Genomic DNA, 25,460 nt, shown 5'->3' with positions numbered 1-25,460 from the left:
TCCTTGAAACGGAATGACTGATACATCCACTGCCCACATGCTGGTTCATGACTAAAAGTCCAGATTTCACAATCTGGCTTCCTTCGCCATTTACCAGTCACTGTAGGGATAAAGTTCAGGAGAGTAGTACACAGAGAAACATGCCTGTGCGTGACTTCTTTTAACATGGGGGGTGGGGTGATGGTTGCACTGCAGCCTCCACATGGTTCTTGATGGATAGAAAGCTCAGGTCCAATGTCATGGAATCCATAACAATGGGGAGTCTCCTATCCACTGCAGCCTTCATCTGTCTTTACAGTGGTTGTAGCATTACCTTTGCTATCCTCTGCCTGTTCTGCCATTCAGGACTTTTAGGATCGTTCTATGTCTGGATCCTCCCCCTTGATCTTGCCACCATGGGTGACCCTGCTGGGAGCACGGGACTCTCTACACATCGCTCCCAGAGTCATTGGAACACACAAACCCATTCACCACAACAATTGGAGATCTGGAGTGTAGGCACTGTTGTGCAGTCACAGCTAAGCCAAGTTCCTTAGTTTGGGGAACTGTGCTGAATTCTAATGGAAGGGAAGAGAGGGGGCTCCATCAGCTTTCTACTGTAATCCCCCAATCTCTCCTGGACCAGGATTCTTTTTCCTCCCAAGTCCCTTTGCAGGAGATACTGGGGGGAAAAGGAGCTGGAGTTAGACCAGGAGCTAGAGGGAGTTTGGGGAGGGTGGAGGGTTTCAGCTGCTCACTCCCAAAGCCAGCCAGGGCCTTGACTTGAAGTTCCAACTCTTTCTCTGCCTTTGAAGGAGGAAGGAAACCACAGAGCTGTGCACTGACTGCCCTGGCCAAGGATGACCCCGGGGATGCAGGCTAGGAAGACAGATTGGAAAATGAATTTCCAGGCTCTCCTTTCCAGTTTCCCCCAGCACTAAGGTAAAACTGCCCCCTTCCCCTCCTGACCATGCTCACCTCCAGGATGCATCACGGCCTGTCAGTGTGTGGGGAATCAGCCAACAGGATCCCCAGCATGGCATGCCTGGGGTCAGACAAGGCCTTGTGCAGAGCCTGCAAAGGAAGGGCAGCCATGTGTCACAATAGGAAAACCTTCTCCTCCCTGTCAATAGCCCCTGCTTGACCAAACAGCATTGAGACTCTGAGAAGTGGGAGGCTGAGAGGTCTCAGCAGGCCCAAAGGATGTCCCAGGTTGCTGCCAGAGAGGATCAGTTTCAGAGCAATTCCAGACCTACCTCTTTGGCAGAGCCCCTCACAAAGCTTAAGTTCTGGGGGAAGGTGTCCTCTTAAGTTGCCCCTGCCTTGCACCTTTGTGCATCCTGGCTCATGTCAGAGTCTCTTGGTGAATTCACCTCGGCCCCACCACTTTTCCCCTGTAGGCTGAGGCCTGTAACAGGCCTTTGTGATGTCAGTGCCACCCCACCCCTTCCCTGCAAGGCTGATGTCCTGGCCCTAGACAGCCCCTTGGGTTGCACAGACTGATCAGAATAAAGTGCTCTCAGATGACCTACAGACCAACAGTTGCTCACAGTCATCTGTCAGCAAGTATTTTGTAAGAACTGGCACATTAGAGAGAATCAGGAATTGTGCAGAAACAATAATTGGATAGAAGAAGCTCAACCAATCAAATACATGATTTCTTGTGACTTATTTGTTTGATCTTAAAGGAGAACAAAGGGATCTGAGTCTTCTTTGTCAATAACCACCTGCTTGGCCAATCAGCATCTTTCAGAAGTCCTGAAAGGTAGCCAACGTCACCTCCAGATGGGATCAGCCTCTGAGTAATTTTATCCTATGTCTTTTTGAGGGCTTTCTGCAGTGACAGCAACCCTCCCCCAGCTCTTGGAGGTACACCTATCCCTTAGAACTGGAAGGGACCTTGAGAGGTCATGGAATCTAGCCCCCTACACTCACAGCAGGACAAAGCACCATCCCTGGTGGATATTTTTAATCTATTTGCCTCAATCCCCTAAACAGCCCCATTGAGTGTTGGACTTGGAACCTTTGGTTTACAATGCCAATGACCTAACCACTAAGTTATTGCTCCCCTAGGCCACCCCTCCTTCCTTTCTTGAAGGGACGGAAGAAAGAAAATGTGACAAGTGAAGAAGAGAGAAGGGGAGAAAGGGGAAAAATGAAACTAAAAGGACAAACCCCCAATGTTCCTGGTAATTCTACAGGACAGAGTCTTTGGTAGGAAATTAAATCATCTTAACCATGTGATTTCTGTGCCTAGAATTGAGATGGCACCAGGTGAATCAGACAGAACAGGTCTGAAACCTCTCTGAGTCTCTTACCTTCTCAGTGGGGGCTGCAAAATCAGGAGGGAAGGAGAAAACTCTGATTAGGTTCCGCCTCATGCTCACATACATTAATCCTAATTCACTCTCAGTCCGCAAGGAGAGACTGTGAGAAGGAGCCTTGCTGCTGCTGCAGAGCCATAGGAATCTCCGAGGCCTTGTGCCTCTGTCCTGTCTGGCTGATATCAGGGTCTCTCTATGAGGTCACCATCTCCCCACCACTTTTCCCCAATAGGCGGAGGATGTGCAACAGGCCTTTGTGATGTCACTGCCATCACTGACACTCCCACCCATCTCCTGCCAGAACGGTGTCCTGACCTTGGCCAGGCTTTTCAGATGATTGAGTTCCTTCCCCTGGATCATCCCATTTACTGATAGCTGAGTCTGGGGATGAAGCTGGCTGCACAGCAAAGCACCAGGGTCTGTGCGTTATGCCATACTGAGTTTTTCATTAATCAGACCAGTGATTCCCAACCTTTTTGGAATTGCGCCTCCCTTTTGATTTTTGAGAAACCCTCTCACTGCCCCGCTTCTTCTTTACCATCTTCCAACCCCCCTTTCAAAAAAATCAATTTGCAATTTAAAATAAACACATAATCTTGATATAAAATGTTATTTAAAATTAAAAATAAGCACAAATAATTTTTCTTGGACCAAAAATGTAATAAAAACATAATTCAATATCAGAAACAGCAGAAACAAATGAACTGAATGTGAAAGATGCTGCTGCATTTTCTTCATAAGTTGGGAGATTCTAGGAGACTGACTGTGGACCATCCATGCTAATGGCACAGGCCCCACCTTGTAGGTGTCTGGTGCAGCCCAAGCTGGCCGCCTGCCAGAGCCTGGCACTGCCAGGGCCGCCTGTTCAAGCTGCGGGCCAGTGGCCCCAACTGCCCATGAGCCGCCTGCTTGAGTTCCTCCTCTCCTCCAAAGCCAGACACCCCCAGCCCCTCATCTAACCGCATCCTCCTCCTCCCCCCTGAACCCACACTCACTCACCTTCACAGAAGGCAGCTAGCTCCACATGGGTCTTCACCAGTTGCCTGCTTTTTATAGTGGCTGTGCCAGGTCACCCACGTGAAATGGCAGGGGCTGAGAGTTGAAAGCAAGGGCCAGCTTTCTTGGGGTAAGGGGAATGATGGGCGGGGGTGTCGTCCTACAACCCCCCTGGAATTTCTTCTTTCCCCCACAGGGGGGCACGCCTCCCAGTTTGGGAAGCCATGCAGCAGACTATAAAAGGCCAAAAGGGACCATTAGAGCCTCAAATCTGATCCCTGCATGTCCAAGCTCTGCTTTATATCTCAGTCGCTGTGTTTTGATCCAAGCACATACCAGAAAGGCATCTAGTCCTCTTTGGAAAACATCTAGAAATGGAGAATCCAGCAATTGCTTTGGTAGTTTGTTCCAAAGGTGAACCATCCTCACAGTGAAACATTTGTGCCCTGCTTCTAATATGAATTTGTCTGGTTTCACCTTCCAGATAATGGCCTTGTTCTGCCATTTTCTGGCCAGCAACTACTCTGGCCAGCAGCACAGCAGGGTTATGGCAGCCTCTGTGCCTGCAATGTGGCTCCCAGCATCAGCATCATGTTCCTCCTTCAGTTTCGCCTGGAGGGCTCCACATGGGAGACTGACTACTCAAAGCATGATGGGTAAAGAAAAATATGTAGATGATTGAGGCAGAATAGGAGGCCTTGGGGATTTATAGCTTTTATATGGCACTATTTTGTTGTAATGGTGTGTAACGAGTTAGCATTCCTTCATTTTGAATAATGTAATCCACAGGATACATAATTTTCTCTTTGAACATGATCAAGCGACTCCGTGTGAAACACCACCCTTATCCACTCTCTCATTTTCAATACAGTTTTCATGTACAATAGTAAAGTGGGTCTCAGCACTGGTCAAACACACACGGGCGTGTGGGTTTTTATAGCTTAGACAACAAAGCTCTAAACACAACCTTTAGTATTTCTAAATCCAGTAAGGTGTGATCTGTTCTCTGAGTCATTCTCAGATATTTTTAGTTACGCTAGAGCACCACAAAAGGACAAATTCCATCCTAAGGTGAATGGAATTCCCACTGGTCTCTTACCATGGCTAGTCTCAGAGGGATGGATGTATGAATTAACTCTTTGGCTGTGGCAACACTAGCCGCTCCATTCAGAAAGGCTATGGTAATATGGCATTTTGGAATATGCTAATGAGGCAATTCCAGGAATATGCAACACCTCATTAGCATAATGGTAGCCGCGCACGCTTTGAAGCTGCTGGTTTTGAAACGCACGCTGCCTGTGTTGCCCAGGGCCTTTTGAAACACGCCCCCCCCCAATTTCAAAAGATGGGAAGAAGGGGCTTTTGAAATCAGAGGGCTGTTTTGAAAGGCTCCTGGCTACATGGGCGGGGTGCATTTCAAAACTGACAGTTTCGAAGTGCGTGCGGTGGCCATTATGCTAATGAGGTACTGCATATTCATAACAGTGCCTCATTAGCATATTCCCAAATGCCACATTGCCATAGACCTTCTGAAAGGAGGGGCTAGTGTGGCCACAGCCTTTGTGTTAATGGGATTAGCACTGCAGCAGCTGCATGTGGCATTTTAAGTTTGCATCCTGGTTTACCTGCTACTTGTGCCTATTGTTACCAAACCCCTGTTAAGTCAGTGCAACACAAATTTGGCGCTGAGACTACATTAATTTTTCATGGATCCCTCTCTGCATGGGACAAACTCCCTTGCTGTGGGGGAATTCAAGCAGGTTCTCCAGGCAGGAGAAGCCTGGGAGCTAAGCTGCCTAGGAGGAAACAGAGAGAAGAGGATGTCTGGAGCAGGCCCAAAGGCAGAACAGAAAATTGAAGTACAAATCCTGCTCTCCCAACAGAGGGAGTTTTGCAAAATTCAATGGTAGGTCTTAGACTGAGTCGTCGATCAACAGATCTAATTTTTTATGACGCCTCTGGTGAGTGACTAAACTTGATCGGCAGAGGCAATTACAGATGTCACATAAAAAGCTGCCAGCTGTAGGCATTGTACGTTCTTTTCAGATCCTATGCTTTTCCTGTAGTGCCTGGGTATGCTGATTCTCAAAATGATTAAGAGCCTGTACAGTGGGTGACAAAATGCCCTCAGGATTTGCTTCCATATCAATGTAAACATTGTAGGAGAGTTCCAGAAACTTGTCACTCCAAAGCTAAAGCTCATGCACTTTCTTGAAATTCCCTGGAAAAGTCTGTCCCTACACCTACATGATATTTTAATATTTAAAACACCTATGGCTGAGTCCTCCCTCTCTCTGGCCATCTCTTGCCCATCTCCTCACAAGCAGGACATAAGGAACACTTTACACCTGTACCAGACATTACTAAAGATTAAGAAGAATCTCCCTCCCCATCATCTATCCACCTCTCCCCCAAAGCAGGTCAGAGGAACAAAGAGCTCATGACGATCTGGACAGCGTATTTTAAGTAAATGGATATTTGATGTCATTGACACCTCCCCATTTTGTAGGGCCCATCACTAGCTATTATTATTGTTACTATTATTATTTCTACCGTTATGTCACCACCCTGCCAGCACTCCAGGAACACAGTGCTTCAGCACCAACCAGGACCCAAAAGACCTCCTCTGCCCATGGGATGTCAATACGAATGTCAAAAAGTTAATATGTGCAAATGCCAAAAACCTCACCTCTTTTTTTTTGCCTCTCTAAGATATTCACAGGTCATCTCTGGTCCAACCCACACAGATGGTTACACTCTGGACCTCATCTTTGGCCTAGGTGTCAGTAGCAAGCACATCAAAACCTAGCCTCTGTACTGGACAGACCGTTATTACCTCAGAAAGGCACTGGTCAGACCTAGAGGTGAAAGTAAGGGGGTGTGCTGTGATGCGCTGCTCCAGCAAAAGCCAGCTGTGCTCCAGCAAAAGCTGGCCAGGGCATGCTATTTAAAGGGCTGGCCAGGTGCTCTGTTTAAACAGCCAGCAGAGCTTGCCATTTAAACCTGGCTGGGCTGCTCAGAGCCTGCTGGGATGTAGCTTGTAATGTGCTCTTCCATTTGTGGTTCTGCTGCTGCACATTGGTGCTGGGGACCAGGAATGCACAGCCAGAAGAGGCCCTGAGCTTCTGAAACCTCCCGCACACCTCCTGCCCCAGCCTTGTGTCTCCTGCACCTCCCCTCAACCGCTGCCCTGAGCCTACAGCACCCCACCTCTTGCCCTGAGCCTCTGGCACACATAACCTTCTGCCCTGACTCCTGCACCTCCCTCACACGCCCCCTGCCCTAAGCCTCCCTGCCCCTGCACACCTTTGAATGGGAATGAAACTGCATTAATAGCAGAAAATCAGAGTTATTTGCTTTAATTACATCTATTTTATGTTCACAATATTTTACATCACAAATGTGCTTCAGGTGCCAGTTTTTACTTCCTGTCAGATGGAATATGTTCGTGTCTGGTCTGATGTGACATAGCAGTACTGTCCCACCACAGCTCCTTCCCCTCAAGAAGGGGAAAGGTTGGTATAGGACAGGACCTGGAAGATATTTAAGTTCACCCCTTTCACCCTGGAAGACTTCTTCCAGCTCCAGGCAACAAGCCCAACCCATGATCCTGATTCAGTTATGAAGATTCATGGACTCCACTAAATTCCAGAGGCTGCACTCCATCTACAGGATGAGGACTTAAGGGCGGCGAGTCACTATCACTGCATAGTAGCTTTGGTCACCGCGCCCTTTTCCCCAGTTGACCCTGCTCCCCCATTGGCCACACAAATCTCATTGGTGGCACAAATCTCCTGGGTTTTCTGATGCTCCATGACAGATAAAGAAGAGGGCAGAGGCTCAGACACAGACAGCCTAAAATGAAGGCTGATGTGGTCAGTAAGGAACATGAACTGCTTCAAGCCTTGGCCTCTGAGGATAGGACAAGGAGCAATGGACTTAAACTGCAGCAAGGGAGGTTTAGATTTGACATTAGGAACAACTTCGTAACTGTCAGGGTGGTTAAACACTGGAATAAGTTACCTAGGGAGGCTGTGGAATCTTCATCACTGGAGGTATTTAAGAGCAGGTTAGACAGACACCTATTGGGGATGTTCTAGATAGTGTTTGGTCCCACCAAGAGGGCAGAGAACTGGACTCAATGACCTCTTGAGGTCTCTTCCAGTTCTAGTGTTCTATGATTCTAAGCCTATAGTGAGCCTACATTATAGGGCATCTTCCTTCTCCAGGGAAGAGGATAAGAGAACAACCACATGACAGTAGCTCCATTACTTAGTGCACTGCTGGAAGGTGATGAGCACAGTATGAAACAAACTATGTAGGGTAGAATAGCTCCTACATTGGTGTTGCACAAACTTCAGTGGCACTTTTCCATCAGTGCTTCTAAATCTACTATGTTCTGCCTACAAATGAGAAGTCCAAACTGTGGCAGCAGGAACATGTGCAGCTGGCCTGGGCTGGTTTAGTTTCTTGCCCAGTGGTGGCTCTTGGTCATCGTGTTATCTGTAATTTGCCATAGCTGTACATGTGCTTGTTAATTAAAGGGCAGTTTTTTAAAATGCCCATCTGTGCCCTGCTGTGGCTGCCAAATCGTTCAATTAAGCTGCTGCTATTTTGGAGCTTTCTGCTGGAACATGCCCATGTATGGTACATGTCCCAGGGCACCAAGGCAGCTGCTTCACACAGAATAATTGCTAATGACATTGAGCATAGGAACAATGATACCTTTACTTTCTCATTGCCCTAAGCGGGTAAGGTTCCAGCTGCTGCAACAGCAGAATCTTCACTGTCATCATTAAAACCATCTAACCCTGCTCTAGAATTAAGCTTATTGTGATGGTATGCAGAAGCTAGAACTGCTGTTGTCTGGCCTTTGGCTGTTCTCTGGATAAAGAACTCCAGTTTCCCTTCCTAGGAATGGCATTTAATAAGGCCCTATGCACATTTTTAACAAGGCCCAACTTCCCCTAAGAAATGAAAGATTATTCTGCAATTGTTATGCCAGAGGCTACGTTATTAGGGTTAATAAGTTTTGCACAGCTCAGTAAAAATGGATGTAGTCTTAGTCCTGGGGACACTTGCTTCTGAATGACTGCAGTGATTATCACACACAGCAGGGAGACTCACTGCAGTATTTGAGAAAAGATTTGGGGTTCTTCTAGCTGGGTCAGTTTCACAGATATTGTGGTTTCCTTGAGAGTTTACGGTTGATGCTGCTTATATATTGAGGAGATGTCAGGGTAAAATAGTTGTTAAAGGCAACTTATTTATTTTGTTATAGTTAACCCTTTAGGATATAATAACAGAGAAACCATGAAAACGAAGGGAGGGCTGCTGCAACCACCTGAGAAAGGTACTGGGGAAGTGACTGGTGGAATTGGCCCAGTGAAGCAGATGCTGCACCAGGAGGGACCAGGGAGTGAAGCCTCTCTAGCTGCAGCTGCAAAGGGTCCCTGTGCTGGAACCCAGTATGTGTGGGAGGGATCTGGGTTCCCACCAGACCATCCCAGGGCAGACGTAGAGGCTAGGAGGAGACTGGGCACACCTAAGGGGTCTCCTTCACTAATGACTGTATTTTGGACTGCACCAATGATGAGAATGGCTCAATGATGCTGTGACCCAGGCCTCTGTGAGAACAGAAGGCAGAGCAGGGACATGGCAATTCTCAGAAGCTGCAACTAAACCACCACAAAGTGCAGGACCCAAGCAGGACAAGCTTGGGGCTTTGCCACAGGAGATTTGCAACATGTGGAGGTGTTTCTGATGGGGAGTGAGGAGGTGAGTGACATGTGGGTGTGATGGTGAGGGTTGAACCAGTGGGGGGTAGGCAGGTGTCATTCAATGAGTGAATGACAGGCAGACATGGAGGCTAGCTGTGAGCCAGCAAAAGGGATCTTACAGCAGGCAGGTCTGTGAGGAGGCAAGTGTGTGTGGCAGGGTGGAGGGTCTTGCTGTGGGCAGGGTTTTCTGGAGGCAGAGTAAGGAGCCTACTAGCTGGTGGAGGAGTGAGGAAGAATCTGTCAGAAGAGCAAGTGAGGGGTCTCAGCAGGACCTGCTGAGCAGCAGTTGAGAGGGTGAAGAGGGATGTGTGTGCTGAGAGCGGTGAGCAGGGGCAGGGCCTAGAGTGGGGCAGGGCTGAGGACAGAGCTAACTGTCTTCCCCAGGGGACACTTCATCTTCCACCCCTGGGAATATCACAGTATCTGGCAGGCCACCTTAGGCTGCCGAGTGAGACAAGAGTCCTTGCCTATTCAGGTGATGACTGGAGGGGTGAATCCTGAATGGTATTGCTAGAGTGGACCACAGCATGGAGAGGATACAGGCGCAGTTGACACAAAATGGTGACACTGTGTTATGCAGATCTTCTTAGTGTACACCCTGTATGAATCCCCTTCATCTTTTTAAAAAGAACTCCAGAGTTTTATTGTATATAAATGAATGGGCTGAGCACCTGCTATTTTAAAATATAAACGTAGGAGACTCTAAGTACAGGTAGTAAATATGTGGAGATGCAGGTATCTCTTTAACAGAGACAGCATATATTAAATAGAAAAGTCTTGCCTTGAATAAGACGTGTGATTTTTTTGTTCTCTGTCCACAAATATTTCAAACATCTGGCAACTTTGTGTAGCCAGATCACTGTTGAAATATTTTCTCCTTCACCTCACAAATACAGAAGTTGCTTCCAATTTACCCCACCTGCAGGCTCACATCTGATAAGATTCAGCTCCTCTACCAATAACAGACTTCCTATAAATTAAAGTTTTACAGCTTCAAAGTCGAGTAGCTCATGCCCCTGCAGGAGTCATTTATACCATTGCAAATTAGAGCTCTGGCATTTTTAACTCTAGGAAAGCTATTTTAGGTTCCTTAAAGAAGCCAGACAGTTGAAGTCAAAGGCCAACATTTTCAAACTAGAAGCCTTATTTTCAGAGCTGCTAAGGAGCTGCCACTGAGTTTTGTACGCTCATCACTTCTGGAAAAAAAACCCAGAATAAATCTATACTTTGATATCTCAAATAAAAACAAGACCAAGAGTTTCAAGGGGCACTTGTGCTCAACTTGAGACCATTGCTCAAATTACATGAAAAGCGGGAGAGCACCATTATTTTTATGGGCTCTACCCCTTTTGACATTCAAAGGCGTTGAGGGGAAGGGGGCTGGGTTTGGACCCCTTACCTCTCCCTACATGACCAGCAGAAGAGGCAGGTGCCACTGCCCTGTGGGGGTGGAGGGAGAATTAGATTGCAGTGAGGGGATGGACCATGCAGAGAGGATGAGGCTGCCAAAATGATCAGAAGCCTGGTGCTGCTGCTTTGTTGGGGCAGAGTCCACCCAACCCCTTCCTGTCTGGACTGGTGTTTCTCTGGCAGAAGACAAGCTCTGGTGCCCTGATCTCGAGAAGGCTATTTCATCCCAGCAGGAAGCAAAACACTCTAGCCAGTGCCCTGGTCAGTTGATCTGCAGAGGTCAGCTCAAGCCTTCTGATGCCCATCCTGCCTGCTTCTCCTCTGGCGATTCTCTGGCGAGAGAGAGAGAGAGAGAGGTGGGAAAAGGAGGGGAGGATCTGAGGGTACGGGGTAAGCTGGAAGTTTGGGACCAGGGGAATACAAGAGTGGAAGCAGGAAAGGGCAGGAAATGGGAGTAGTCACTGCAGGAAATGTGGGAAATGAAGGGGGCAAAGACCCAGTTATGTCCCTTCTAGTAGCTCCAAGCTGGGGAGAAGGGTCTATAAGGGAAGTCAGAGGGAAAAGAGGAACAGACTGTGGGGTCAGGGCTAGGAAAGCAGAGGGGGTGTTAGATGCAGTGTCAGGCAGGAGAAGAGCAGGGTAGGTGGAGGCTGTTGGTTGGAATGCAGAAGACTGGGACAAGGCCTGGAGGCAGGAACTGGAGGAGGGGGCTGAGGTAGAAGAATAAGGGGAGAAGCAAGTAGAAGTGGAGCTGAGGTGGGTGCTGAAAAGAGAGGTAGAGGAAGGGGAGAAGGCAGTGGGAGAATGTGGGGCTGACAACAAGTATGGGAGGTGGGAGAAGATGCCTGTAGGGCAGAAAGGACAATTAGTGATAGTGGAGACAGGAGTAGAAGAAGGGGTTAAACAGTAGGGGCAGACCGGGAGAGTAAGGGGAATGGGAACAGGCAGAAAGAGAGGGGAGACAGCACAGGGGATGCCAGTACAGGAGCAGACCAAAGAATACTCTGGCATCTCACTCTGCCCTGTGTCCAGCCTATCTAAATTTAACACACATTTGCGTCTACACGTGCACGCTACTTCGAAGTAGCGGCACCAACTTCGAAATAGCGCCCGTCGCGTCTACACGCGTTGGGCGCTATTTCGAAGTTAACTTCGACGTTAGGCGATGAGATGTCGAAGTCGCTAACCTCATGAGGAGATAGGAATAGCGCCCTACTTCGACGTTCAACGTCGAAGTAGGGACCGTGTAGACGATCCGCGTCCCGCAACGTCGAAATTGCTGGGTCCTCCATGGCGGCCATCAGCTGGGGGGTTGAGAGATGCTCTCTCTCCAGCCCCTGCGGGGCTCTATGGTCACCGTGGGCAGCAGCCCTTAGCCCAGGGCTTCTGGCTGCTTCTGCGGCAGCTGGGGATCTATGCTGCAGGCACAGGGTCTGCAACCAGTTGTCAGCTCTGTGTATCTTGTGTTGTTTAGTGCAACTGTGTCTGGGAGGGGCCCTTTAAGGGAGCGGCTGGCTGTTGAGTCCGCCCTGTGACCCTGTCTGCAGCTGTGCCTGGCATCCCTATTTCGATGTGTGCTACTTTGACGTGTAGACGTTCCCTCGCTGCACCTATTTCGATGTTGGGCTGAGCAACGTCGAAGTTGAACATCGACGTTGCCGGCCCTGGAGGACGTGTAGACGTTATTCATCGAAATAGACTATTTCGATGTCGCAACATCGAAATAAGCGATTTCGATGTTGGCTGCACGTGTAGACGTAGCCATTGACTTCTTCCCTCCTACCCTCCACCCAATAATTTGAGCACTACTTGGGACACTTTGAAAGTGCCCAATTTTCAGGGGACAGATGCTTGGTGCTCTCTAAAAACTGAACCCGTATAAGACATCCAACTGACAAATCGAGGCACTACAAAATCAATTGTCTCTTGGGACACCAAGATTGAGTTTAATGTGGAATGTCTGGTAGTGGTTGTGGTAGTATTTGCTGCAATAGTCTGGACAAATATTTTTGAGTTAAGTATCTTAGGAGCTTATTGTATTAAAAAGCAAATGGTTATTTATTATTGTGGGAATATAGGTAGGATCTCTAGGCAGGAGACCTAACTAATGCAAACTTTGGGAAATGTTATGAGCTTCAGAAACATGAGCTGTCTGAAACAATGTGCCAAACAAACCAAGTTATGGGGACTTCTCAGGAAATACTTGGGAGGACATGAACATCTCCCCTCTAGACCCAACCTTTTAAAGCTGTGCACTGGGGAAGAATCCCTTTTCTGCAGATTACCTTTTACCCAAGGACCAAACTGGTGGCTCAAACTGGATAACCAAATGGTTCAGATCCACGGGAATGCTTATACAGAGCCAAGATGTTTATTAACTTATGAGCACAGCCCTTGGTGGGATTTGAAAGGCTGTTTGCTGTCCAATGTCCTTTCTGGAGTCAGGAATGATGTCTGGTTATTAACAGGCAGATAAGTTCATCTAGGCTATGTCTACATGAGAAGCATCTGTTGACAGAAGTAACTGTCGGAAGGGATTTCCTGGCAAAATGTTTGTTGACTTATTGCGTCTACGCACAAAAGCACATCGGAAAAGCAATCTGCTCTGTCAACAGAGCACAGCCAGACTGCCTGGCCCTCTCTCAACAGAATGGATGACGACCTGCAAACAGGACTGCTCAGTGAACCAGAAGACCTTTCTGTTGACAAAAGGGCCCCGGAGCATCTACACAGCTGCTTTGACAACAGGAAACTGTCAAGAAAGGTGTTATACCTGAATGCAGAGAGGTATAACTCTGCTGGCGGATGTGGTGAGTTTTGTCGACAGACCGTTGGCAAAGCAGATTTTGCATGTAGACGCTCTGCAGCTTTTTCTGACAAAAAGCCCAGTTTTGCTGGAAATAACCTTCTTGTGCAGACGTAGCCTTAATGTTTTAATATGTCTTCTCTGTAGTGCTTTTATCTTAAGAATAAATCTGCTTCTGTAGAAAAACTTGTGTGATAACTTGCCTGTGGCTAATTACTCCATTAATAGCCTTCAGAGGTGGAAAGCACCTGTTTAGGCAGTCTGCACTGCTGGGGAATAACCGTGTAGTAAGGAACTGTGCAATCTGGAAAAAGTCTGGTAAGCACAAAGAGATGAGGGTCTCTGCCCCAGGAAGGTGATGGCTTGGGAGCCAAAGCCTGAGGCCTGGTGTCCTTGCTGGAACACAGAAGCAAATATAGGTGCAGTTGCCCTGAACTGTGAAGCTGGATCTACACTACAAAGTTCTGTCTACAGAAGTCACTGTCGAGAGAATTTTGCCAACAGGATCTCTGTCTACATAACATGTCCATACCCAATACAGGCTCCCCCGTCAACACCCTCTGTCGACAGACAGCAACCAGACTGCCCAGCCCTCTGTTGACAGAACAGCCCACAGGACGCTCTGCAAACAGGGCAGCCCAGTGAACTGGAAGGCCTCTCTGTCACAGAGGGCCTTGCAGATTGTCAACACTATTTTTCTGTCTACAGAGGTGCTATGCCTCAAACTTTCAAGACAGACTTCTGCCATGAGAACTGCTGTGTTCTGCGACAGAGTCTAGACAGAATGCATCTGTAGTGTGGATGTTTCTTACTTTTGTTGACAGAAGGCCTCTTCTGTCACTAGAACTCTGTAGTGTAGACACAACTTGATGGTAACTAATACACCTGACTTTAGAGGCAGATGGATGCAAATTTCAGCAACATTTTCATATCTTTACAGAAGACATAATGGCTACATCTACACTTAGGAAAAACTTCGAAATTGCCATGCTAATGGCCAAATTGAAGAATACTAATGAGGCGCTGAAATGAATATTCAACACCTCATTAGCATGCTGCCAGCCATGGCACTTTGAAAGTGCTGCGTTTAGGAATAAGGGGATTCTGAAGTTGGTAAGGTCCTTTCAAAAAGGACCCTGGTGTAGGTGAGCTATGCGCGAGCAAACTGTGGCACTTTCAGGGGAGGGAGGCAGTGGCAGGGGACCTCCCTTTGGCAAATTCTCTCATTTGGGAGCGGTCAGGTACTGAGGGTGTTGGAGGGGGGAGGTTCACCCTGTATACTACATTAGGACCAAAGAGTGCAACATACTGAACTAGGGTAGGAATATTACTTTACAACTTGACTTCCATAGGGGATATTTGAAGAATAAATTAGTTATAGAAATGTAGTGCTGGAAGGGACCTCGAGAAGTTGTCTCGTCCATACAGTATTGGGTAAAATTATCACAATTTGGCCCTGAGTGTAGGTATCTCTTTTATGTAAAGAATAATTATGCAGTATCTGAAAGACTCCTGCAACTGTGCTACAAATACTTTGATAATCTCATATTAATGCTCATATTCAGTTGGCAATAAAAGCCTACAATATAAGTGGTGAAAGATTAAAATGCAGTTATGGGCTTGGTTAATATTCAGCACATTAATGACGTTTGGTTTAAATGGGTAACTTGCAAGCAATGGCTTTTAAACTATTTAACTTCAGTGATCTGTTACTGGCAAATCTTTTAAAAAAGAGAACAATGGGTCAGTGGAAAACTAGGGAATCTTTTCCCATCATTAGCCTATGTCTTCTGTCTTTGTGATCAGAATGAAAAGCAGAGAGTTAAAAAGAACTGCCACCTGCTTTTATTCCTGGTGTGCTTGAGGAATTCCAAAGTAGATATAGTAACTTGGAAGAATCACTATAAATTCTTGTAATTCCCCATAGGCACATATAAACCAGTGTGATGGCAGATAAAAGAATGCTGATTATGGAAGAGACTCGTTAATATTCTCTCCTTTTTTACTATCTTAACCCTTTGGGGGAGTTCACAATCACTTAAGTCTTTTATTTTGGCATCAAGGAGTTTGAGCAAATGCTGAATAACATCAACACAATACATTAATTGTTTTATTTCTCATTATGAAGCCATTAATGTCCTTGTTCAAAGAGGCAATATTGCTCAAGGTAATTCAGTTATTCTGTGCTAAAGATTCTGACCAGAAGGATATTCAAAGAGTCGCAGCCACATTTTTTTAATTCAGATAGATCAATACAACTGAGTTACCAGGGGCAATCCAAGTATCTCAGCAGTGCCACGGTTGGGTCAACCTGAGCAAGCCTTATGGAAGCAATTCTGCTCCTAATGAATCCCATGTTAAAACTCCCAGCAGCTTCAAAAGTATAGGCTCTGCCCTCAGGCTACTTGCCTCCCTTCATGTTAGCTTCCTGAATCTACCTGGGTCATTGGTATTTTGCTCTTTTTACTGGGAGAAGTTTGTTTGAACTTTCCTGCCACTGTGTGTTAAGGAATTTATTCAAAATAATCAGCAGAGCCCCCTTTGACACACTTCTGAATCCAGCTTCTCAACTTCAAGCACGCAACTGTCTGTCTAAAAAGGCCTCTTGGCCTCCGCCCCTTCTGGCCCCATTGAGTGCTACAGTTGAGTATTCAGGTCAGTGTTGCATGTCACTGAGGTGCTAACAATCAAACAGCCTCCAAACTGCCGCTCTGATACTGTGTCTTAAATCCTGCTTGCTTAATGTTTTAGTTAGAGACAATCAGGAACAGCCAACATGGATTCACCAAGGGCATGTTGTGCCTGATCCATTTAATTGCTGTCTATGGTGAGATAACAGGGTCTGGGGATACGGGGAAAATGGTGGATGTTGGAAGGCAATAGATAAGATCTGGAAAAGCAAAGTGGTTAGCTTAGGAACAAAGCTGGGCATCTTGAAAATGTGTGTATTCAACAGCATGTTGTAGGGATGTGAGACATGAGCGATAACGAAAGATTTGAAGAGAAGGATATTGGCATTTAAGAGGAGTTGTTATAGAAAGATCCTGAGAATAGGATAGATGCAGAAGGTCACCAATGAGAAATTATACAGGAAGATACAGCCGAAAGAGAACCTGCTGCAGAGGGTTATGCAACAGAAGTTACAGCTATTCAGGCATATCTGCCGAATGAATGACAAATGAAAAATCAAGAGCCTGGTATTCGGCATAATGGATGGTTCGAATAGGAGAGGCAGACCCCCTGCCCAGAGAACTGGTAGATGATCTAGTAGATTGGTCCAGAGCTAGTCTACAGAAACTAAGCCACTCTGCACTGGACAGGGAAAGATGGAGGGAAATAGTGAGAGAGGCATCAGACACCAACGAGCGCTGAGCCCATGGTTGATGATGGTGATGATGAAAGCACTACCCCAATGCAAGTGATCATTAGTTCCATTGACATTTATTCCAGCTGAGACCTGCTTCACCTTCCCTGCTCTGGACAGTTTGTAGCCAAAGGCCACATTCTACAGTATTCTTTGTTAGCAGGGATCCCCATGTCTGCCTAAGCACAGAAGCAGATCTCATTGTTGGCCAGGGATGCTAAAAAGAAATTCATAGAATGGGTTCCAACTGAAAGTCTAAACACATAAAGATGAGCAAATACATGGTTAAGGCAGTTAAACAAGCTTAGCATGCCCTGGAGTTGGGAAATCTTTAAAGACACATTAGACTTTTAATAATAGTTGCATCTAGGGGCAGACACACTAAATTCCCCTAGTCTTACAGGTGTCATGACAGAGCAGAATTCGGGTAGATGAGAAAACACGCAACTTCTTAGTGAAATTCGTAGATATAGTTTTCATTAGTTTGGGTCTCATACACAGTGCACAGAATTAACAGAATGGCTTCTGCTGACGTAAGCAGTCTCTGGTTCAAACCCTTTGTGGGGTGTAATCATGACTGAATGAACTTAACTTAAACCCTTTTACTCCGAGTGGAGCATAGATCATCTACAAGTCTCCTCTGTGTCGTTCTGTCTTGGGACAAAACTCCTAGCCGGCTCCAGGAGTACCCCAGTTATCGTCCTTCAGTCTCAGTAGATCTCCTCCATGCTGTCTGAGGTCTTCCTCTTTTGCCTTTTCCTTGTGGGTTCCATTTGAGAGCTTGACAGATTATGCTGGCTGGTGTTTTCTGAGAGTGTGGCCTAGCCATCCTCACTTCCTTCTCTTGATTCGTACGTCAAGAGGTTCTTGTCCTACTCTGTTCCAAAACTCCTCATTTGTGACTGAACGAACCACTTGTTAAAATAAATGTCATATGGATTTGAAGATACCCAGCATTGTAAAGCTATGTCTGCACAGCAGCCTTGTTTTGGGGTAAAATATTCCAAAATAGGGCTGCTAAACACAAAAATATATTTTGAAATAGCACTTAGCTATTTCAAACTACACTGTCTGCACACATCATGGGTATTTTGAAATAAGCACTATGCTTTGTCTTAACAGCACCTATTTCAAAGTGCAACTTTTCACAATGAAATTTACTGATTTCAAAATAATACACCTGCTATTTTGAATTTAGTTTGAAATAGCGTGTGTGTAGTGTAGATGACAGCAAAGTTATCTCGAAACAACTTAGCTGTGTGACCTTAGGCTAAAAGAGCTATCATTAAGTCATCCTAGCCCAGGGGTCTGCAACCTATGGTCCTTTAAGAACTTTTTTGTGGCTCCCAATGCTATAATTGCAAAGTTGAAAACAAAACTGGTTATTTTTGATATATGGTGAATGTCTAAAAGCCCAAAAATGCACAATTCATATCTAAATAGCAAATGATATGTGATCTTGAAATGTTGGGTAACTCCCTCTAGAGTCCTCCAGAGAGAGAGAAGTTCAGGATTGAAAATCAGGAAGACAGTTGTACAAACACACGTAAAGTGTGAGGAAATAAACTACGTAAAAAGTTTGTGAATGTCCTGCAGTAAACATGTATCACATTACAATCATTGTGTGTGTGCTGTTCTTCAAATAAGGGGGTGACAAAAATATGGTTTGATGTTATTTATTAAGGACCATCTCATATTCACATGCGTTGCAGCTCTTGAATTATGGATTTTTTATCAAATTGGAAACAAAAGGCTCTTGCTATTTTGGTTGTCAACTCCTAGTCTAGCCTTATATAGTCATGTAGAGAAGGACCTGGGAGAGCCCCACTTAGCTCCCCATCCTTTTTACCCAAGAACAGAAGAGAGGAAAGAGGAAGGTATTTGTACTTCAGCAACTCTTGCAGCACCCAATGCCTCCCTGAGCTGCCCTAGGCATGGCTTGCAGTGCACATGCTACGTTTTGTTCAGAACTGAGCCTAATGTATGTTCCAGCCCAAATATATTAGGGCCAACATAGGAACATGTTCCTGGGCTCATCCTACCAGAATCCAACGCAAATTTCCTCAGAGCAGAATTTTCTCAAATTGCAACTCAAAAGGTGCTGTCCGAGCCAGCAAAACTCCCTGCTGGATTGAACTCTTTTTATAAAGATGGTTGGGCTAAAAAGGATTTCTTATTTGCAACATGTCCCCCACTACCTTATAGGAGAATCAGACATAGTTACTGCTTGAGTACAACTGTCTGTGTTCAAGGATTTAATTGAACTAATTCCAGATGGGATAATTCAATTATGTAATTTGGTCCTAGCCTTAGCTAATGAAACAGGTGATGCTAATTATTGTGCAGGAGGCCCATTGGTACAGTCAGAACTGTATTGGTTTTTCCTCTTAAAATAAATAGCATGAAATATCAGGGAAACTTACTGAGCTATCGATCTGAATCCATTTAATGGAAAACTTCCTAGGCTTTCCTTATTGATCTTTATTTTCTCATTGATTTTTTATAACAAACAATTGATGTGGATTCTATTACATATTGGCTACGTCTACACGTGAAGCCTACATCGAAGTAGCTTATTTCGATGTGGCGACATCGAAATAGTCTATTTCGATGAATAACGTCTACACGTCCTCCAGGGCTGGCAACGTTGATGTTCAACTTTGACGTTGCGCGGCACCACATTGAAATAGGCGCTGCGAGGGAACGTCTACACGCCAAAGTAGCACACATTGAAATAAGGGTGCCAGGAACAGCTGCAGACAGGGTCACAGGGCGGACTCAACAGCAAGCCGCTCCCTTAAAGGGCCCCTCCCAGACACAGTTGCACTAAACAACACAAGATCCACAGAGCCGACAACTGGTTGCAGACCCTGTGCCTGCAGCATGGATCCCCAGCTGCCGCAGCAGCAGCCAGAAGCCCTGGGCTAAGGGCTGCTGCCCACGGTGACCATAGAGCCCCGCAGGGGCTGGAGAGAGAGCGTCTCTCAACCCCTCAGCTGATGGCCGCCATGGCGGACCCCGCTATTTCGAAGTTGCGGGACGCGGATCATCTACACGGTCCCTACTTCGACGCTGAACGTCGAAGTAGGGCGCTATCCCCATCTCCTGAGCCATGTCTACACGTGCACGCTACTTCGAAGTAGCGGCACTAACTTCGAAATAGCGCCCGTCACGGCTACACGCGTCGGGTGCTATTTCGAAGTTAACTTAGACGTTAGGGGGAGAGATGTCGAAGTCGCTATCCTCATCAGGAGATGGGGATAGCGCCCTACTTCGACGTTCAACGTCGAAGTAGGGACCGTGTAGTCATTGCGCGTCCCGCAACTTCGAAATAGCGGGGTCCGCCATGGTGGCCATCAGCTGAGGGGTTGAGAGACGCTCTCTCTCCAGCCCCTGCGGGGCTCTATGGTCACCGTGGGCAGCAGCCCTTAGCCCAGGGCTTCTGGCTGCTGCTGCTGCAGCTGGGGATCCATGCTGCAGGCACAGGGTCTGCAACCAGTTGTTGGCTCTGTGGATCTTGTGTTGTTTAGTGCAACTGTGTCTGGGAGGGGCCCTTTAAGGGAGTGGCTTGCTGTTGAGTCCGCCCTGTGACCCTGTCTGCAGCTGTGCCTGGCACCCTTATTTCGATGTGTGCTACTTTGGCGTGTAGACGTTCCCTCGCAGCGCCTATTTCGATGTGGTGCTGCGCAACGTCGAAGTTGAACATCGATGTTGCCAGCCCTGGAGGACGTGTAGATGTTATTCATCGAAATAGCCTATTTCGATGTTGCTACATCGAAATAAGCTACTTCGATGTAGGCTTCACGTGTAGATGTAGCCCTGATGAGGATAGCGACTTCGACGTCTCGCTGCCTAACATCGAAGTTAACTTCGAAATAGCGCCCGACGCGTGTAGCCGTGATGGGCGCTATTTTGAAGTTAGTGCCGCTACTTTGAAGTAGCATGCACATGTAGACACGGCTATTGTGTCCATGCGTAATTTAGTTTATTTGTGGAGCTCTTACCCTTATCTATGAACAATGGAAAACAAATGAAACGGCTAATTGATTGTCTCTATCTTCTACTCATTTGTATTTGCACTTAAGGGATTTGTTGGAAATTGCTATTGCCAAAATCTAGATTGCCAATTCAAATTCAGCTTAGGTTAGTGGTAACCAAAAGTTTATTGTTATCTGATGTTTATCTAACAAGAAGCTTGAGTGCTGTAGTGAGGAGCATGCACTGCGGAGGCATTCGGAAGTGCAAATGTACGTTTGAACTCTAGCTCCATTTGTGGCTTTTGGTGGCTTTTTCCTGTCACTAAAAATACTAATACTTTGTTTTCCACAGGATGTCTGATTACTGTACACACTACTGATCACAGACTCCCAAAGCAAAGGCTCTCTGGTATTAAACCCAGTTAGGACTTCTGGGTGAGCACAGCTGATGTACAATGCCCTGTAGCATGGAGCTGGGTCTAAGAGTGGCAGAATTTCAAAATTCCACCCATGGAGAGATAAAAACAGGAAGCCTGAGTATTGAGAGGGCACACTCAATACTGCAGGGGACAGAGATGCAATTAGCTCTGTAATGGTGCGTCTACACGGGCATTCCTCTTTCGAAAGAGCTATGCAAATGAGACAAATTGAAAATGCAAATGAGGTATACATTTGCATAGTTGGTGTCTCATTTGTATATTCTAATTTCAAAAGAGCGTCTTTTGTAAGAAGAAAGCCAGTGTAGACGCTGCTCTTTCGAAAGTAAACCCCATCTGTATTCTAATATTTTGGATGTCTTCTGCATTTTCAAACATTGATTTAAATTAAAACAGAACACAAAGGCTGTGGCCACACTTGGCCAAATCTTCGAAAAGTCCATGCAAATGGCCAAATTGAAGAATACTAATTGAGGTGCTGAACTGAATATTCAGTGCCTCATTGGCATTTGCACGCTTCCGGCCGTGGCGCTTCGAAAGCTCCGCTTTCGAATGCACACGGCTTGGCGTGGCTACACGGGCGTCCTTTTCAGAAGGATCCTGCACATTTCAAAATCCCCTTAGTCCCTTCAGCTGAGAGGGCATGGTCATTTTGAAGATTTGTCCAAGTGTGGTCACAGCCAAAGTGTACAGTGCTTACTTTATATTTATGTTTGCTTGCAAATATTTGCACTCTAAAAACCAAACCAAATTTTATTTTTAAATTCCCACATTGCAGGTAGTCTAGTGAAATCCCTTTATCATGAAAGTTGAACTTAAGAATAGGAATGATTGTACCAAGGCCTGCATCCAAAAGAAGAGGTTATACCCTCCTGGTCAGTTACAGAGGGAAGAAATAAGCATTATTGGTCTCTCCTCTTTTCTGTCCTTCTAGGTCTTAGAAAAGCAATCAGGTTTACTAACTTTTTAGCTGCACAAAACTGAAACCCTCTCCTTCTCCAAGGTCCCATGCTGCCCCTTTACTGAGGACCCACACTGACTCCATCCCCAACCCCCGGTGCTCACTGTCCCCCACCTTCACTCACTTCACCTGACTGGGGTAGAGAGTTGGTGTACGGGGCGAGGGGAGGTGAAGGGTCCGACTGGAGGTTTGGGATCTAGGGTGGAGCCAGAAATGAAGGTTTCAGAGTGCAGGAGGTGACTCCAGGCTTGGGCAGGGGTTCAAGTTGCAGGCTCTGGTGTGGGACCCTGGATGAGAGAATGCGAATGTGGGGGTTCTGACCTTGGGTAGGAAGTTGGGATGTGGGAAGGTGTGAAAGCTCTGGGAAGGAGTTCAAGTGTGGGAGGGGACTCAGGGCAGGGTGGTTGCGGTAAGGGACAGGGTGCAGGGAATGGGATCCAGGTACTGTTTGCCTCAGGGGTCCCTGGAAACTGTGAAATGTCCATCACCTCCTGGTTGGAGGTGCATCCAGGCAACTTTTTGTGGTGCATGCTTCTTCTGCTTTTGGGTGCTGCGCCAGCAGCTTCCATAGCCTGCAGTTCCCAGCCAGTGGGAGCCATGGCACCACCACATGGGGAAGGAGGAACAGCGTGTGGAGCGATGCTGTCTCATTAGCACAGTAGTAATACATCACAGGGCTCAAAAAAGAGCTAGATAAATTCATGGGGGATAGGTCCGTCAATGGCTATTAGCTAGTATGGGTAGGAATGGTGACTTAGCCTCTGTTTGCTGGAAGCTGGGAATGTGTTACAGGGGAGGGATCACTTGATGATTGCCTGTTCTGTTTATTCCTTCTTGGGCACCTGGCACTTGCCACTGTTGGAAGATAGATTACTGGGCTAGATGGACATTTGGTCTGGCCCAGTATGGCTGTTCTGAACATTAAAGGTCTCCCCTCCTCCCACCCCCAAAATAAGTACTGACTGTGCTGTATACTGGTAGTCTTAAAGCAAGAACACATTCTCCCACATTCCCCCCCCAAAAATGCTATCTTGGTTAGTATTTAGTATTTATAGTTCTGCTGCTGAGTTCCTGGAGAAACAATGAAAAAGTTTGTGCAATGACCGGGTGCCAGTCCCTTTAAAAGGGAATTCAGCTACCAGTGTTTCCTCAAATTATTTTCTATCACAAAGGAAAGTCCTGAATTTCAAAAAACATGAAAAGGAAGAAATCTGTCTAGGATGAGAAGCCAGAAGATAAGGATTATGTTTCTGAGAGTTTTTCATGAGTTTTTTATGTGTTGCTGGGACTCTGCAGGAAAGGGTTTAACTGCCTTTCATGAAATTTGAGGTACAGAAGATCAAAGCTGTTTGCTTTTTATCCTATGCCACCCCAAAAGCACATTTTACTCGCACACTATTTTGACAAAGTAAGAGTTTTGCAAGACACCACATTTTAAAGACCTTATCACGAAAAGGTAGATGATCAATTTATTGCCACTGTGCAGGGTCTGCTTTGCAGAGATCTGCCTTCAGATATCTTGGATTAACTGTACAGGTGTCAAATGACAATTAAAGCCATTAATAAGCAGACAGGCCAAATTAAATTAAGGTTGTTAACAAAAGCCTTAACTAGCCTATTTGGCCAGAAATCAAGAGTGATGTGTTTGTACAACCAAAGTCTGCTCAGTAATCATAGTCCATGGACAGGTGTTCGTGACATTTGGAGGTGGAGAAGTCCCCCTGAATACAGAGTGATTTGACTGTCTCTGCTGAACTTGCATAACAAAGAGCTTGACTCTTTCACACACGTGTAGCTAGAAATAAATTTACTGTCTTGGGCACTCAAAATAAATCTGTCCCATGTATGATTCTGAGTACAGAGCCTCTTTGTTCTCACTTGAGGGCCTAAGATGACTTGTGTGAAGAGCAGAAGAGAAACCACACCATGCACATTTCTGGGGTAATGTTCAATGTTGTGTATTCCATTAGTTTGGTAATATAGCCTCTACAGTGACTGTTTATCCCCGAGTCTCTCTTACGGGGCATGGCTGCGCTGCATCAGGGAGTGAGCCTCCCAAATAGGGGCCACAAATTCACACAAACCAGGTTCTCGTTAGTGTGCTAGACATATCTGTTGCTATGTAGCAGCTCAGGTCCTGACATCTAGGCGTGCAGGTGTAGACAAGAGTTTTCCTCCCAGCGCAGGTGGTGGAAGCAAACTTTATGGACAACAGTATTATGCCCAGTTCAGAGTTCTCCCTCTTAGGCTATGTCTACAGAACAGCACTATGTCAAAACACTGTATTTTGAAATAACATGCCTACACACAAAATAGCGTCCAGCTACTTTGAAATAGCATTGCTGGCTCCATAGTGTTATTTTGAAATAGTGTCATTGGAGCCCATTATAGCTTACTTTGAAACAGTGCTATTCTATGTCTTAACAGCACCTATTTAGAAATAGCAATTTAAAAAATAGATATTATTCCTTGTGGAATGAGGTTTACTGGAATTGGAATAGTGCAGCCGCTATTTCAGTTTTATTTCACGATAGCCTGTCCATTGTTTGGATGCTGCCAAACTTATTTAGAAATATCTTTACTGTGTAGAAACAGCCTTATAGGCCTCCTTGCCTTTTTGGCATCAGGTGTGGCTGTGACTCAGTTTCTCCTCTGGTCTGATGACTCTTTCTTGTGGTGGGATTCATTTGGTGGGATTCATTTGGATTTCTTCAGCATTTTTGACCCTTAAGCCAAACTAGGAGTTCTCCTTCTCTGGGGTCACCAAACTACAAACACAATATGGTCCTTTAGTCACCTGGGTTCAACAATCTTTCACCCCACTGATACAGAACTCAGTAGTCACTCTGTCTTTCCAGACCTAAACAGCCTTTTACCCTGTCATGCAGGGCTAAACTGTTTCTTGGCTGAACCTTCCTTGGCCTGTCCCTGGCATAACTGAAGCTGGGGAAAGTGTAGAAACCACCTCCTGCTGTTCTTGGATCACCTCCTGTGGCTCCTGAACACACATAAGACAGGATCCAACAGCAAACCTCAACTTGTTGTTCCAGTACTTTTCCTTTATGTGTTTTCTCCTTCCCTGGGGTCCCTGTCTTATCTCCTGCCTCCTTCTAAGCTTCATCCTGGGGCCTTTCCACCACAGTCCAGCCTCAGCTAGCTCCCTCAGTGAAGAGGCTCTACTCAAGATCTTCCCCTTGACTCCCCTAAACACAGAGTCAACAGCTTATATTAAGGTAGCTTGGCATTTGAAAAAGTTCAGAAAAAGGGCAATAAAAGTTGTTAGGGGTATGGAGTGATTGCGATATGAGAAGAGATTAATAAATCTTGGACATTTCAGCTAAGAAAAGACGAGATTAAAGCTGTGGCTACACTAGCATACCCCTAATAACTTTTGTTGCCCTTTTTCTGAACTTTTTCCAATGCCAA

This window comes from Carettochelys insculpta, chromosome 2 (assembly GCF_033958435.1).
Source record: "Carettochelys insculpta isolate YL-2023 chromosome 2, ASM3395843v1, whole genome shotgun sequence".
NCBI classification, from domain to species: Eukaryota; Metazoa; Chordata; order Testudines; family Carettochelyidae; genus Carettochelys; species Carettochelys insculpta.
This window is presented reverse-complemented; position numbering follows the sequence as displayed.